Here is an 18,905-nt window from a genome sequence, read left to right as displayed (position 1 = left end):
AACACAAAGAAGGAAATAGGAATGTGTTGTTCGTTATGTTTCTTCTTTTTTTTTTCATTTTTTCTTTGTTTTCAGGTGCCTCTGTCGCAGCTGTGTTCCCACATGACCACTGCCAGGGAATCCGTTTGCTGCAAAGAGACAGAGCACATAATGGACAAGATTGAGAATTACGGTACAACGAAAGACATTTCGATGCTCCACTGCGCTGTATTATAGCACATCCAGGTTTCTCAACTGTGGGCCTCGATGAATGGGTGAAAGAAACTGGAAGCTACCAGGACACCCAACAGTAGGCCTATGGAGAAGGTGCTTGAACAAATGCTGCAGATAACAAGTGAGTTTGTTAGGCACATTTAATTCCCTATTTTATTTTCCAAATGTTGCAATAAAGATTAGGCTTTTTTCATATCCCTGATAATTTCCTAATGAATTTTATGGTGTCATTATACAAGTCTACATATGAAAGATCCATTCACATTGTGTAATTTTATTCCTGTTCTCACGATTTCTAGAGTAACACTTATGTAATATATTATCAAATTTTAGTCCCTTTGCATTCCATTGCATTCCATTTCATTTCATTTTTGTTTCAATTTCAGGCAGTCAATACATGTTTTTATACATGTATTTTATCCTGCCATTATACAGTCGTCCCCAAAATAATGACTACCATACCCCATGGGTCCCATTTACATTGTCTAATTTAAATCCTATTCTCAAGATAAATTCCTAGATGAACACATGATGTCATATAATAGGATTATCAAATTTTACTCCTTTTGCATTCCATTTTGTTTCACTTTTGTTTCAATATCAGGCGATCAAGACATGTTGCATACCGGTAACTGGTGAGATGATGCTGGACATTTCTGGGCCAAAATGTGAGAGTCCTATTGCCATCTTCTGCTGTTAGAAAAATCTGATAAACTCATCCATCAAAAATAGTGACAGGCTTTCATTTTTCATAGGTTGTAATAAGACTGTATATGCAGCACTGATATTGGGTGTAGAATGTGACAACTTGTCACATTGCGATCTGCTTAACGGGAATGTGGTCACAGTGTAGAAATGCATCAGATAAGTTTGTACATTGCGAAATGTCACATGTATACTTTGTCAGGCACCTTGTCCATTACCGGTATGTTGGGTATACTGATGATATGCAGCGTCCAACACCAACTCATCAAGGCACACAGCTGAGAAACATGCTGTTCCGACTTCAGCCTCTCTGTACAAATGATCTACAGTACATTGTATTTTATTGTAATTTATTGATGCATGTTCAGTGGAACCTCAATATTATAAGCAGTGATATGACAAACTGTAGTTATAACAAGATCTTGATATACAGGAGTGATATCTCTGGTCCCATAATGTACCTCATTATAACAAGATTCGACTGTATGTCAAATGCACTCTTGTCTCAATTCTTACTCTTACTATGCTCCCCCTCTCTCTTTTGTAATGTAGATCTACTGCATGTTTTAGCAATTGGAAAATGACACTTTCACAACCATACAACTGAAGGTAATTTTGATTGTGTAGAATTGACATGTTGAACAGCTATGTTGTCAATCATGGTCACAAAAAACAAATAACGTTCTAATACAATTAAGATGCTGTAGCCTTTCCGGCAATAGCTTCACTGCCTCTACACTGTATTTAGAGAACAGGACCAAGTCTAGTTACGAACTCATTGAACTGGAATGTAGCTGGCTCATATAGTAGTATTCTGTCATGAACCAGTATTCATTTGTCAAACATTCCTTCCAGCTGATTACACCAATTATATTTTGTAAGCAAATGGAAAAAAAAGTGTGTTGTGTTTTCTATATGTAGTTGTAGCGGTTGTAGTAATACAATACATGCAGTATAAATTCATCCTTATTAACAAAAAAAGATTAGCTTCATACAGACACATGAAAATGCACAAACATACACATATACACACACCCTCAGTACACTCATGCATATCAGATACAAACACGCACAAACACACACCAACATCAGACACACATAGGATGAATATATCATTGATATATTTGCCCTATGTTTGTCTGATGTTCCCCCTCATGGAATGAATAGAAATATTCCCCTCATAGATATATGTACAGGTAAGATTTGTATGGCATTGTACATATGTATGCGATTTGCATGTTGGTGGGAGTGTTCAAGTGATGCCTGTTTGAAGGTGTTTGTGGGTATGTGTGTAGTATGGCAAAGGGTGTGTGTGTGTGTGTGTGTGTGTGTGTGTGTGTGTGTGTGTGTATAGATAGGAGACCAAAGAAAATTAGTAAAAGGGAGTGAGGAAAAGTAGGGGAGGGGTATTGTACTTACAGGAGTGAGATTGTAAAACCCTACCAGTGTGTTATCTCCATATCCTAATGTTGGAACAAAATGAGATTTATTCCACTGGATCAATGGCAGCTGGTCAGTCAAGCACGCATGAGTGACATCCACATTTGACATCAAATCAGTCCGGAAGAGTTATCTTTTCCACATACATACTGTATATTTCATATCAATATTATGAGACATTCTCATGTAACATTGAATCAAAAGCTTTGTGATTTCTTCTTCACTATACAGAAATCTCTACAGAACTCAAATTTAGGATAGAAATAATATATGTATTGCAAGTGTACATATACAAAACAATACAGGTGAGTGATGTTATTCAATCTTTCACACATTTAAAAATGTGTACAAATGTGTGAATGTATGTGAGCATACATGGTATGTGCATGTGGGTGTTTGCTTGTGTGCACATTTTCAGAAGTACCTATCTGCATGAATAATTATGAATGTCTGAGTCTGAGTGACCTAGCAATTGTTCTTTCATAAGACCCCTGACACCATATTCATAAGAAAAAACAATGCTTAACTTTTAATGCTTGACTTCAATGATTATGGATGGAGAACTACATGTATAATAGATATCAACAGAATAATTCCCCAACTAGACTTAGCATCGCATTATGAATTCGGATTCTCCCTGTGGATGCATTCCAGGTCTCCGAACTTGAGTAACTGGGCCTAAGTCTGCTTAAACACAGATGAAGATTATGTAAAATGCTAATGCTTAGAACACATCTTGTTCTCCTTTTTCATAAATCTGTGAATCATATACCAAGAGTAAATTATTGCATTTCTTCTCAAAACTACATGTATATACAATTTTTTTTTTTCAATCCCTTTTGAGTGTGTTGTGTTCTATAATGCATGCACATCTGATTCTAAATTATCTTGTCAAAAATATCAATATTTGATCATAAGAGTGATGAGCTCTAATGTATAACAGCAAACATGCTATGATAAAACCATAGTAAGGGACAGCATTCATGTAGAAATCTTCTAAACTTACCATTTTAATACAACACTAAATATCTCTACAGAATAGTGTTAAGAATGCAAGCTCATCTGTCCATAAATATGGTCATTTATGCTTTAAACATCAACAAAAGAATACAGTTTTCCTTTTGTATCCACATGACTCCTGTATTGCAAATGAATTATGATTTTGCTATTAAAAGGACAATATTCAATTGGCAAAGAAATGGTCCTTGAAACACTATATCAAGTTGGCATCATATTGTTTGTGATGAAATGCTACATACATGTTATACAGACGGGACACGACAGTAACCAAGGTGATCTTATCTTGTCTTTAGATGATCACTCATGAATAGAGCGCATAAGAATGCTTATGCATAACAAAATTTTGAGTGTTTGTATCCAACATCTGACAGAAGAACAGATGAAAAAATCATTCCACAAAAAATTTGTATCATATTGTACATAATATGAACTTCAATCTCAATTGCAAGGATTCCTGAAACCATCACATCATTTCTCAGGTGCAAATTGTCTCCTGTGATATTCAATAACTTCCTCCCTTGGATGACACACGATGGCACTCACAAGGGGAGGCGTTGAAGGCTGGCAGGATGCAGGAGTTTTGTCATCGTACTCCACAACAGCAGAAAGGACATCATCAACATGTGCTGTAGAAAATTCAACAGAAAGAAACAAAGGGACACACAAAATAGATGGAATTAAGATGTTTGCATTGGTTATTAGCAACAAAGTCCTTGAGGTGTCATGAACAGAAACCACCATTTTGATAATGACATTAAAAAAATCTTTGCAAATTCATATCAAAATTGGGGTTTGTCCTCCTCAATGCAAAGACTTGATTTGAGGATGCCAAAGTAGCCATTGGTCATGGAATGTGGAGTGTTGGTCTTCGGGAATGGAAAACTGACTGCCTCCCTTCTATGACTTCTGATTAGTGGAACAGGCATAAGACCTGCCCCTCCACCCCCCCCCCCCCCTAAAAAAAAAAAAAAGAGAAAATGTATATCTTGACCTTTTAAAATTGATCATTTTATGTGTACTCAGTGGTCAAGAAAGCCATGCTTCTACAAAGACAAACAAATAATAAAATGTGTAGTTGACAAATTGTGCCATTCTAATATTTTTCTCTTCATTGTAATTGGTCTTGTAACGTGAATTCATTTTCTTCCAATATTGCATAAAATATCTACACCATTCTTTACGAACCTTCACACTAGAAGACCCAGCCTTGTATTTCGGCTTCACAATCTGGTAGAGCAGATCACCTGTTGCACCTCGAGCTTGCCTCCGGTCTCGATTTGTGTTGTACACTGTAATGCAATGCTGCCAGCTGAACCCTGTAATTAGTAATAGCATAGAGAGGATTGAATAAAAAAAAGATGTCTATGTATGCCTGTAAGAACATGGTTAACTAGATGCATGTAGGAACTCTTGGGAGAAACAAATACTGTTAATCACAAATAATAACTGCCATTAGTACTTCCCCACATTCAACATTGTAACCAGGGCAAGTGAAATTGTAATGACGACAACTGAAAATAAACGACTGCAGAAAGTTCCTTGTCTGATTGGAAAGTGACTTTTTTTTTGTACATGTAAACTATGAAATCACATTACATCAGTCAACTAATATGGGAAACATTTTGGGACCTTTTAACCCTATTCTAACTGGGGGGGGGGGGTCAAATTGACCCCCCCCGACGTTTCGCGCCACGATTCCGCAACGCGCAAAGATTTTGCCGCGTCGTTTCATGACTTTTTTCATTGAAGTCTCCCGCATATTTTGAGACCAAATTTGCGACGTCCGGGTACACCGTTCTGAAGTTATGCAATGTTTTGCATATGCATGTCAACCCGAAAACCGCTCAAATTCATGATTTCGTGTGCAAATCCAATGCAAACTGTGTTTTTCTGTTTAATTGATATAAATTAGATTATTTCAACTTTTAACCATTAAAATAAATCAATTCTAATGTAGATAAGCTTGAAAAAGTGCCTCTAACAAATTTTGGCAAAAAAAAAATAGAAAACAAAAGATCAAAAAAACAATAAAATACATAAGAAATTAACAAAACAATAAAAAACAAAAGAAAATGATTTTGATTCCGCAATTTTTTTACAAGAAAATTGTTTGATGTGTCTTGAGGAACTCTGACACAAAAATTTAATAATCCTTCAGTCTTTTTGATGGAGTTATAGGTGAAAATATGATTTCATGCGTTAATTTGCATAATTAATTTATTAAAAAATATGAAATCAACATTTTTCTACTTTATGACCATGTAATCTTGTAGTTGACATCCGGCTCTATGTTCAGGCAAAATTTTGCGGCGATCGCGCGATCGGCGGCCGAGATCTGAAGGGGGGGGTCAAATTGACCCCCCCCAGTAAAAACTTGGTCTCAAATAGCCCAGTTAGAATAGGGTTAAAATTGATCATTTTATGTGTACTCAGTGGTCAAGAAAGCCATGCTTCTACAAAGACAAACAAATAATAAAATGTGTAGTTGACAAATTGTGCCATTCTAATATTTCTCTCTTCATTGTAATTGGTCTTGTAACGTGAATTCATTTTCTTCCAATATTGCATAAAATATCTACGCCATTCTTCACGAACCTTCACACTAGAAGACCCAGCCTTGTATTTCGGCTTCACAATCTGGTAGAGCAGATCACCTGTTGCACCTCGAGCTTGCCTCCGGTCTCGATTTGTGTTGTACACTGTAATGCAATGCTGCCAGCTGAACCCTGTAATTAGCAATAGCATAGAGAGGATTGAATAAAAAAAAATGTCTATGTAGGCCTGTAAGAACATGGTTAACTAGATGCATGTAGGAACTCTTGGGAGAAACAAATACTGTTAATCACAAGTAATAACTGCCATTAGTACTTCCCCACATTCAACATTGTAACCAGGGCAAGTGAAATTGTAATGACAACAACTGAAAATAAACGACTGCAGAAAGTTCCTTGTCTGATTGGAAAGTGACTTTTTTTTTTGTACATGTAAACTATGAAATCACATTACATTAGCCAACTAAATATATGGGAAACATTTTGGGGCAAGAAAAAAAAAAAGGATATTGAAGATTTCACTTGCCTAATGACAAATGGGCAAGTGAAGACAAACAATAATGCCCAGTCCTAGATCAATTCAATCTAATAATTTGTTTTGGAACATACCATCCAACCATTCGGTTACTACGTACATACAACTCTTTAGAGCTTTATTAGGGAAGCAAGGCAGTCCCACTCGCAACGCCAGACAGAGCTTATCAACCTATTGTTGTGTAGCGGTGTTTCGCTACTCGGGATCGGTTAATATTTTTGAGAGGTACACGCAGAAAAAGGATTGGCGACACAGTTCAGTGAAGTTTCCATGTGCACTTTATTTGAGAGGCGTTTTGGAGGCGATCCTCTCTCTTCAAGCGTCAGAATCCAACTCTTCTTCTCTGTATATTATACAACTTGTAATCCACTTCATACATTCAATCATGAGTATTACACTGTTGGTTACTGGTTACACTGTTGTGACACACTATGAATGGGTGAATGGGGGTGGAGTCTTTGTGTTAAAGAGGGGTTTTAATTGGGCAAAACTTTGGTTGTTATAGGAACAAAGGCGGGACTAGTTTTAAAGAGGAGGTAGTATTCTTGGATTTGGATTTAACAACAATTCTAAGTAATCAATGGAGGAAGGGCAGGATGTTTAGGTTTGGCTTAGCCTGGTCGTAAATTAGATGGGGCTAGATGTACAATGTATACTCGAGGGATGATGATGGTCGATGACTCACTGGATGAGGTGGAGAGTATTGGTAGGGGTCATTGACTGGCCTGAAGGGAAGAGATGTATCCGGTCATCATAGTGGAATGGGGGGGGGGGTCTTTGTTCCTATAACAACCAAAGTTTTGCCCAATTAAAACCCCTCTTTAACACAAAGACTCCACCCCCATTCACCCATTCATAGTGTGTCACAACAGTGTAACCAGTAACCAACAGTGTAATACTCATGATTGAATGTATGAAGTGGATTACAAGTTGTATAATATACAGAGAAGAAGAGTTGGATTCTGACGCTTGAAGAGAGAGGATCGCCTCCAAAACGCCTCTCAAATAAAGTGCACATGGAAACTTCACTGAACTGTGTCGCCAATCCTTTTTCTGCGTGTACCTCTCAAAAATATTAACCGATCCCGAGTAGCGAAACACCGCTACACAACATGGTGGAGAACCCGGGCAATGAAAAACTCTTGATTGTTGAAAAAGAGAGTAAAATTATACCATTGAGTTTATCTCTAGTGAGTGCAGCATCCAGTGGTATATCCTATCTTAAAGGTTAGTGCAGACTGCCAATAATCTAGCCAATTTATATACTCCATACTCCTCTCTCATGCTCGCTCTCATTCAAATTGGAACAATGAAAGTGTGTTTCACTTACCGGTCATAATGAAGGATTTGACAAATGTTGACGTATAGGATGCCAAGGATGTGTTGAAAGAAGGTAAAATTTAAGCAAAAAAGGATAAAAAAAAAGGCAATAAATGTGTTCGAATCAAAGTGTCACTGTTCAGAAAAATAAATTCCAGGGATTAATTATTAATTCCAAGTGTCTATGTCCTCTACAAATTTTCTGTGGGTAGCAGTAGTCGTCGTCCGTTGTTGGGGTTGAGTTGAGTTTGTCGCATGTCACATATCTAGGCAATGCTGGTTATGGTGGTGTACGTCCGTGTCGTACAGTTGTCATCGCGGGATACATCGTGGGGCGTCGTCTGGCGGGTCTGGCTGTCGTCACCGGTGCCGGTGGGATGATCAGTCTGTCGATCCTGTTATGGTAGTTCGTCGTCGGGGTCGTCGGTATCAGTCATCTTGGATTCGGTCAGGCCGGAGGAGAACACATCGGTCATGCAGTCAAAATACGTTATCATCCGATGTACCAGTATATGTAGAAGTCCATGGTCATGCTGTGCTGTCCGTTGTTGTCCGTTTTTCACTTAAGGACAATGGTGGCAGATGATGTGATAAATGCCATTATATATCAGATGTGGTAATTATAAGCTCTCAGTTCTGCTGCACAGACTTTCACAGCAAGGAGATAAGTTCTGGTCTCAGGAAGCTGAAACTTTCGTTGTCCATAGCAACAGATGTCAGTCTTTTTTTTTTATTTTCGGAGCACCGGGTTCTCAGGCGGTAGTGTCGAAAGTCATGAACAATTGTTAACAGTTGATGTTCTGTCACAACTGCTGTGTTGAATAAGTATTGTTCAAATCAAGCCGGGTTCTCCACCATGTTGTGTAGCGGTGTTTCGCTACTCGGGATCGGTTAATATTTTTGAGAGGTACACGCAGAAAAAGGATTGGCGACACAGTTCAGTGAAGTTTCCATGTGCACTTTATTTGAGAGGCGTTTTGGAGGCGATCCTCTCTCTTCAAGCGTCAGAATCCAACTCTTCTTCTCTGTATATTATACAACTTGTAATCCACTTCATACATTCAATCATGAGTATTACACTGTTGGTTACTGGTTACACTGTTGTGACACACTATGAATGGGTGAATGGGGGTGGAGTCTTTGTGTTAAAGAGGGGTTTTAATTGGGCAAAACTTTGGTTGTTATAGGAACAAAGGCGGGACTAGTTTTAAAGAGGAGGTAGTATTCTTGGATTTGGATTTAACAACAATTCTAAGTAATCAATGGAGGAAGGGCAGGATGTTTAGGTTTGGCTTAGCCTGGTCGTAAATTAGATGGGGCTAGATGTACAATGTATACTCGAGGGATGATGATGGTCGATGACTCACTGGATGAGGTGGAGAGTATTGGTAGGGGTCATTGACTGGCCTGAAGGGAAGAGATGTATCCGGTCATCATAGTGGAATGGGGGGGGGGGGGGGGTAGTGATGACTTTGTGTGTCATTACACAACACTATCTAAACCATGAAACTGTTAGTAAATAATATGATACTAGTAGAATATTAGCAATAGGCCGAGGCCATAACCAGACGCCGTGCGAACCCCGTCCCGATTTATACAGCAACTGGGCTGTGTATAGATCTAGTTACGATACTCATCGATAGCTAGAGGTAGAGAGTCGTCTATACAGAACATGGCATACTCGTGAAATAGGCCCCACCACTGCGTGTCCGTACAAATACTACGGCGGCTCGCCTGTTTATACTCGTGAATTCAGCCCCACCGTGTGGCGTTCATCGGTAGGTAAGCACGGCGGTGGGGCTTTCTTCCACAGTATAATACTCGTGAATGCGGCCCCACCAAACGGCGTTTACGCGAGATGCATACGGCGGTGGGGCCGATTTCCACAGCATAGCATCTTTCGTCCTCCCTTTCTCCCGTTTTTTTTCTTTGGTCTTCTACTTTTTATTCTCGGAAGGACTCCCTGAAGTCCCTTGACTAATTTAACGGCCAATTTAACCATAAATACAACCCTACCTAACCCTAACCCTAACCCTAACCTAACCTTGCTTGCTAACGCACGGGTGCACGCACACTGCGGTGGGGCCTATTTCACGATTTTGCCCAGAACATACCCGACTCTATAGATCTAGAGATTTAGAGTCTCTGTATACATTGGTCTCGTGTTTCTATCTCGACTCTATAGAGTCGTCTAGACGCTATACAGAACATACCCGCTTTCTCTCCAGCTTCAGAACTGCTGATCCGCTTTGTTTTTCAGCTCTCTGACGATGGGATTGGCTTCCAGTTCCCAGCTTGATGACAGGGATAGCTATGGGCTGCAGGATCCTCTTTTTGGGCACAAATCCTAGCCGAGTATACAGCCCCTCCTCTACTATAGTTTACATGTACTTGGCTCCACTCCTCCAAGCGATCACTGCATACGAGGCTGTACAACCTGACGACTATAACGTTAGAAGAACCATTCATTGCATGCATCCCACTGCACTGCACTGCACTGCTGGGCTCGCTTCAGCAAATAAAATGAGTCTCAAGATCCAATTCTTTCGAATGGCGTCATCTTTAGCCTAGGGAAGTTGTGCAGACTTACACCCATCTTTTGTGTCTTTGCTGCGGTGACGACACACCTCCACGGCATTTTCTTGAAATATTTTCTCTAACTTTCCTACAAATACACAAGACTCACTGCACTGTGAAGTACGGTATAGACCGTTTCAATTTCGATGGCCTATTCACCTACCGCCGCTAGCGGCGCTATAACGGCCGCCATAACTGGGGGCCAACGGGGGCTCCCAGCGAGCTAGCTACCCAGCGAGTTGCACTTGCAGCTAGCAGCCCAGCGTACCCATCGCGCATAGTTAGCCGGGCGCGGCCGGCGATTTTTTTTTCCGTAACCCTAACGCGTCGAAATTGCCAATTGTGGCACTTGAGCAAAGACTATCAGTGTACTAGTTGGTTGCGATACTTGTGTTGCTTTCTTGTATACGCAGTACCATGGTCGTCTGCTAACCACAGAATCAGATTAGAATGTGAGAATGGCACGCCGCCTTGTGAACTGTCATAACAACGGCTTTGTGTGTGTGTGTGTGTGTGTGTGTGTGCGTGTGTGTGTGTGTGTGTGTGTGTATGTGTGTGTGTGTGTGTGTGTGTGTGTGTGAGTGCGTGTGTGTGTGTGTGTGTGTGTATGTGTGTGTGTGTTGTGTGTGTGTGTGTGCGTGTTTCCACTTCGCCATCCGCATCGCGTTCTGCTTTGCCGTCTGCTTACACTACTGGTATAACTGCAGCAATTGCTATTGTTAACATTGATCATGTTTATTAAGCCACGCAAAATCAGATTCGAAGTGGGCATTAGGTCTAATTGGGTAACATGAATACACTACTTGGTTAATTTGGGTTTATACTTCTCCAACCTCACGATGATTGTGCTTTAAAAAAAATGATTCAGAAAGGCGTAGTAGGCTCCTTTTTAGTTCAGGTTCATGTAGATCAAGATATATATGATTAAATTCTCATGCACTAACATCCAAGATGAAGATGGGGAGGGAAGAAAAGCTGGGGGAGAGTAATCATCGATTTCGATCGATAAAATCTCTAATTAATATATTAATTCAATCAGCTTTATAAAGGCATTTTGAAACAGCATTTATAAAGCAAACAGCAACTCATTTTCATTCTAATATCACGTACGGTTTGAATTGATCTATCAATATAGATGATAGGTCTATTATTTTTTGATGTTCACTTTATCATTGCCAACCCTATAGTTCTCCTCATCAAGTGCCTCGTTACCTCTACCAAAACGACCATCAGTGAAGGAAACCCAAACCCAAATGTGGATTGAGTGAAAGCAGCAACATTAGTAAAAACACATCAGTGACAGTTGAAGGTAGGGAATCCCATTTGCATGCCTTAAATGAAGAGTTGTATAAATACAGTGGTATGTTGAAGAGAGTATCATTTTAGAAACTCCCATAAAGTATTGAAAGTGGAAGGTAACATTTAGCACATTTTTATTGACCGTTTGATTTTGAATTGAATTTTTTTCGGGGCTCACCGTAAATTCCAGTACATTACTAGGCTACCTTTGCAGACCCATGCACTGCATGTTTGTCCATCATGTATATTTTGTGAAGAAAGTTCATCAAAACTTACAAACATTTCTATATACATTCTTGCCACACACTCTATATGTTATCACATCAGCTCTTATACTTTTAGATTTGTGTTTATAGATTAAAAAAATACAGAAGACTGCAACAAAAAGGCTTAAGTGTGGCTGACACACAGAACTACTGAGTAGTTGAGTTTTGTGCATTATTCAAATTGTAGATAACTGTTGACTTCCAAATTTCTCAGCAGTGGCCTAAACAAGTCCCCTCAAGTTCATATTCAATGTTTTGCTGCATTTTGGGAGGTCTGTAAAAGGTATCCCTTAATCGCACAATTGTAAAAGATGCAAAAGTTATGCATTTGTAACGTTTTGATGTTGGTACAACTGGATAAGGGGATACTATAAAAACCGCTTTCAGAAAGTAGGGGGAATGATTACTGCCTTTAACATAACTTATGTCAGTATCAATTAAGTTGATGGAATGTGTAATTTTCATGAAAAATGATTTCTTTGTGGAATTCTCTTCATGTTTTCTTTACATTGTTGTCCACACATGACGTCATGGACTCTAGTAGTCTCCTTATCCAGTGATTACAACACCAAAACTATAAAAATGAATAATTTTTGCATCGATTGTCGGATTTTCCTCAAACTTTCACTAATGTTGCTGCGTTCACTCAATCCATATTGCTCTTTTGGGTTTTGGTTTCCTTTAATATCAAGCAATCATCACTACCGTCATTGCTTCAATTAGATTATAAAACTGAGGGATCGATCACAGAAAAGAGTTCTGTGGGATCGACCATAAACATCATTACCATCATTTCACAACTGGATATCATCTTATCATCATCATCATCACCATAATTGCTACTCGTATTACCATCGTATACAAATTACCACAAGCAATCTTCCTCCACCATATTGCACTTATCAATACTTTTTTTTCATGTCACCAATCCATCAACAACTTCACGAAATCTCTTCCATATTTTCAGCTTCATCATTTTCATCAGTCTAAATAAGCATTGCGACTATCAATATATTCCTACTCGATCCCTCCCTTCAATGCCCACATGGCCTAGCACCCGTATTGTTAGTCGATTCGATGGATGATGAAGATAAATGATTGAATATCAAAACACTGATTTGTTTGTTTGTTTGTTTATAAGAACACTAGCCGCATTCACACGTGTTAGCTGGTTATCGAGCGCGCTCCAAAACTCGAGTTCTTGTTATACTCGTAACTTTTTATGAAACTTCATGATCGATATATTAGATATAGAAACAATCACCTGGCATTAACTGGTATCAGATTCCCAGGTGGGTTCATGAGTTTATGAGTAATACACATTTGTGGAAGCGACTTGAAACGATCGTTTTATAATGTGTTATTATTTGGCACAAATTAATTTCATTTATTCTAATGGTGAAGGATAACCAAAAGAAAATTAATCTACCCGATATTAGCCAAATTTAAGGTCTTTTCATTGAGTTGGAACATCAAGCATCTGTTCAGAGTCACATACGCTACTTACGCGTTTTTATAATATGCATTTATAGGAAACTGATGTACGTTTAAACGATGTTAGCCATCATATTATGGTGTCCTATATAGCTCCATACCAAGCCTGGACAAAAGTACGGAATCTATCAGCAATGTTGCAATGTGTGTGTGTGTGTTTTTTTTTTTTTTTTTCTTTGCACCGAAAACTCGACGGCGGGCGCCTGAAAACCTTCCATGCACTTTGTGTGTGTGTCTTTGTGTGTATGTGCGAGTGCGTGCAATGTGTGTTGTGTGTTTGTGTGTTTATGTGTTTGTGTGGGTGTGGTAGGTGCGCAGTATATCGTTACTTGCAAAGTTTCGCGTATGCTAACGTAAAAATCGTAATCAAGAGTTATTCTGAAAGAAAATGAAAGCGAGGTCACAGCTGGTCGTTGCTCACGTCTGAAAAAGTAAACATTCTGGTTATAATCATAAAAGTGTCAAAAATTGTGCACTCTATTGTTAAAAAAAAAATGTTTGTTATTCAAACTTCAGCGTGTTTTATGAACACATATTTATATATTTCAAGATTGAGCCTGCTGTGACCTAGTTTAGCAACCATGTCATAAAGCATTACAAATTTTTCCCCTTAAACGTGATACAACAATGCTAGCAACTATGTATGAATAGGTGGTAGACGTAGATATAAGGCTTAGGACATTTGCAGGAGTAGGGTAGGTTAGATTTTTATCATGATTTGTACCTTGAGGTGCTCACAAGCGCTTTATTAGATCTTAAACTGAAATACTGATAAACCAACTGGCCACGACTTCAAAATGACGTCAAAATCACGTCCATTTCCCTTGTTCTTGAAGAAAAGGCGTCCTTCAGATGTATTCCTTGTTTTCTTTTCCAATATACGTTAAAAAGTCATGAATTGACGTGTAAACGACGTGCTCATGACGTTCTGACGTACATCTTGTCTTTAGAATTATTTACACGTCATTAAGAAGACTCTTATACCAATGACGTCTTTTGGACAACTTCCACCACCAATGACGTCTTTTGGACAACTTCCATTTGAGCAAAAATACGACATATTGACGTCAGTTTGAAACGTTAATATGACGTCCAGTATCTTTGTTTATTTTCGTCTAAAAGATTTTTTTGATGTCAGTCTCGTCTTTAAATTAGTAATTTACACGTCTTTATGACGTCTTTGTATAACAACCCAGACGTCAGAAAGACGTCACAAATATGTCGTCTTTTAGACGTCGTCCATTTGAGCAGAAATACGACTTTCTGGCGTCAGTTTAAGACGCCTAAATGATGTCTGCTTTCTTTGCTTATTTACGTTAAACAAACGACAATTATTGCGCCTTTCTGAAGTCTAAATAATGGCGTCATTTTTATATCTTCCATTTGAACAAAAATTCGTCTTACTGTTGACAGTTTCGACGTCTTTCTGACGACAGTAATGACGTGATAATGTCGTCATTCTGACGACAGTATGTCACAAAGCAAACTGATATAACTCTATAATTAGTAGGCCTTATTATAATATGACATTATAAAGACGTCGAAAAACTTACGTAAACATAACGTTAATATGTCGCTAATATAACGTCCCAAAACAATGTAAATTTAACGTCATAATACGTCATTGATATGACGTGATAAATACGTTGCAAAATAAACTGATATAACTCTACAAAACTATAATTCGCAGGCCTAATTATATGACGTCATGAAGACGTCGCAAAACTGACGTGAACATAACGTTCATATGTCGTTGATATAACTTCATAATACGTCGCAAAACAACGTAAATTTAACGTTATAATGCGTCATTAATATGACGTGATGAATACGTTGCAAAGCAAACCAATATAACTCTATAAAACTATTCGTAGGCCTATTAAAATGACGTCATAAAGACGTCGCAAAATTGACGTGGACATAACGTTAATACGTCGCTAATGCAACGTTATAGATACGTCGCAAAACAACGTAAATTCAACGTTAAACACGTTGCAAAGCAAACTGATATAACTATAACACTCTATAATTCGTAGGCCTAATTATATGACGTCACAAGGACGTCGCAAAACTGACGTGAACATAACGTTCATATGTCGCTAATATAACGTCATAAATACGTCCCAAAACAATGTAGCCTAAATTTCACGTTATAATACGTCATTAATATGACGTGATAAATACGTTGCAAAACAAGCTGATATAACTCTACAAAACTATGATTCGTCGGCCTAATTATACGACGTCATAAAGACGTCACTAAACTGACGTGAACATAACGTTCACATGTCGTTAATATAACGTCATAAATACGTCCAAAATCAACGTAAATTTAACGTTATGATACGTCATTAATATGACGTGATAAAGTGATAAACACGTTGCAAAAAAAAACTGATATAACTATAAAACTATAATTCGTAGGCCTAATTATATGACGTCACAAAGACGTTGCAAAACTGACGGGAACATAACGTTCACATGTCGCTAATATAACGTCATAAATACTCCCAAAACAATGTAGCCTAAATTTCACGTTATAATACGTCATTAATATGACGTGATAAATACATTGCAAAGCAACGTAGATTTTACTTCACTTATGCGTCGTAAATACGACATGAATAATACGTCACAAAATTGACTTGAATTTTACGTCTTTAGTTCGTTGCTAATATGACGTCATAAATACGTCGCAAAACTGAAGAAAATTTCACGTTAATACGTCGCTGACATGACGTCATAAATGCGTTGTAAAACAAAGTATATGTTACGGTATTAAGACGTCATTTGAATAACGCTATGAATACGTTGCAAACCAACGTAGATTGCGTCATTAATACGTGTTTATGACGTTAAAATTACGTCGCAAAATTGACGTAAATTTTACGTCATCAATATGTCACCAATATTAGGTAATAAATACGTCGCAAAACTGACGTAACACATCAAGAGGTCCATAACATGACGTGATAGATTCGTTTCAAAGAGACGTTGAAATCACGTCATTTTCTGGTCATTTTCAGACTTGCGACAACTTTGACCATGTAGTTGCGACCAAATTGAGACGTCTTTTTGACCTCCGTCTGCTAGCTGGGATGTTCATAAAGTTTGTTCCATCCCTCTCTGCCAATTCAACCGTTCATATGACTACTTTAGTATTAGTGATATATGTTTTTCCTAACCAATTTCTGTGCATTTTCTGCACGCATCCTAATGCATCCAGGCTGTAGAAATCGACAACTTTTGCTGATCTGAGATACAACGTCAAACGTTGAAATAGATGAATTTACAGGTCTGTATATGACACCTAAAGTGAGGGGAAGTCCAAACTAAAGATAACTTCTTGAAAAAAAAAACCCTCAAGTGGCAAATAAGAAAATATTGTTGGTTAAAGATTGAGGAAAACTTTCTTAAGAACGGTATCATTCTAATTTTCAACAAATTATAATCGATCAAGAAAATCAGGCAATCTATGACGTTTCCATCGATTTCCTATACAAGAGAATAGAAAAGAAAGTACATGTATGCAAAATTTCATATTCTAACGTAAAGGCATCATTTACCTTTTGCATATGAAACAAAAACCCAGCATTGATGCTTCAAAGTAGTTCTTAAATGTGCGTTAGGGATAGAAACAACCAATGTAAATATTTGAACCATTATCATCGATGTTATGTATTTTTCGATATACAAAATGTGTACAATAGTTATAATAAAAATGTTTCCAGATTAAACCGTCTACAGTTATGGTTTAGTGAGAAAAATAGTGATCTCTCCTTATATTTCATGCTTTATTGAAAACGTTTTATATGGTGGGATGTGGAATGACCTACACATGCATCAAAAGTGATATCTTGAACATTACGTTTTAAATCACTGTTCTCAACGGTAAACAGGACCTTTAAAATACATGTTTGTATTCCATTTTAAATTCATCCTCTTATGTAATCACTCCAAATATTTTACAAATAACCTCTGTGACATCTGTTCTATTACTTCATCAAAACATCATGGAAAATACATTTCAAATAAATTTCTCAACATCTTTACAAATGCCTACGAAGGAGAAAATTATCAAAATACTCTTCATATATTAAGTGACGAGCACATCAAAACACCACTTTTCTGCGGGGGAGGGGGGCAGAATGAATTTTTGAACACTGTGTAGGTAATTAATTCCTAGTGGAGTCAACATCTTGGTTTCGAACCAATGTTGGCTCAACCTTATACATGCACGTAGTTATGTCGTGCCACGCTGCATGGACTAACCATTCATGTAAACGTCACATGGATGTTGGCACAATGTTTCATTGAATACTGTCATTGCTTTTAACATCTTTAAACCGTAGATTTATTATGTTATACAAATGCGATCCTATACACTAACCCTTCACAGACAGCTGTTAACGCCATCCTAACATGTTGACTAGCAAATTACTATTATCTCAGCTGTTGTAAAACAAGAAAAGAACAATCGTATGGATGTAATTTATACGGTTTTGTCAAAAAACATAGACTTACATTTTTGTACGTTCACACACGTATACACATATACACGCACACACACGCACGCAAATAACCTTCGAGATATATACAATCACTTATTTAGACGTAAAGATGTATTAATTTATATTGTTTAAAAGTTTTATATAGTTATTATAAATCTGATACATATTTACACACTTGTGTATGTTAATGCACACCACACCCAACACAACGTTGATTTATACAGATTAATATATCTTTAATGTCATATATTACTGACAATGACATTGACATAGTATTGCTGTATATCTCTTGTGTGTTTATCATGTCTATGTGTCCATGTTAAACGTGTGCTCTGTATATATTGTAGGGGAGACCCAGGAGACTTGAGCCACAAGGAGAGTTGATCCACCCCCTAAATCTCACACTTGCACTTTAGATAAAAAGTTAAAACTCCCTCTGCTGGTAGTGTATAATATAACTTTCTTTCCAGTTAAGTCAGCAAGATCCATGGTACCTCATGGGAGATTTTGTGAAAGGAAAACCAAATATCGCACTGAAAAGTGGATTTGAGAGTTAGAGGTAAGACCCTTCTTATTATTCATATACTAGCAGTTACTTTGGTCGCAATATGGGCAACGCGTAGCCTCTGCATTGTTGATTATTTCTGATGTTTTTGGTTAAATATGATGCAACTGCTCTAGTGGTAGTTAAGTCACATGCAAAAATGGCCGACCTTTGGAGAGTTGAGCCACTCATCATGAGGAGACATGATCCATGGCTCAACTCTCCTTTTACCATTATCTTATTTATACAAATTTTTACTTTTCTTTCAAACAATACCACAACAGGATTGCTCCAGCTAGCGAGGAGCAAAAGCAGTCGAAGAGTTGAACAGTGTTCGAGCTGCCGCTCGAGCATTTGGTGTAGATCGAATGACACTCAAGAGATACATGGATAAACAGAAAAATGACCGTTTTTGTATAGGGTTCTTTA

At 37.9% G+C, this 18,905-nt stretch overlaps 1 long non-coding RNA gene across 1 annotated transcript; it reads right to left on the bottom strand.

The window, feature by feature from the left end:
• Positions 1-2,430: 2,430 nt before the first annotated feature.
• LOC140244631 (uncharacterized) lies at positions 2,431-6,238 on the bottom strand. Its single transcript, XR_011902295.1, has 3 exons — positions 5,974-6,238; positions 4,564-4,694; positions 2,431-4,004 (listed from the first exon to the last, which is right to left on the bottom strand). It is a non-coding gene; the product is annotated as an uncharacterized lncRNA (long non-coding RNA).
• Positions 6,239-18,905: the final 12,667 nt, after the last annotated feature.

This window comes from Diadema setosum, chromosome 21, assembly GCF_964275005.1.
Source record: "Diadema setosum chromosome 21, eeDiaSeto1, whole genome shotgun sequence".
Lineage (NCBI taxonomy): Eukaryota > Metazoa > Echinodermata > Echinoidea > Diadematoida > Diadematidae > Diadema > Diadema setosum.
Note: the sequence above shows the minus strand (reverse complement) of the source record. Positions and strands in the feature narration are given on the sequence as shown.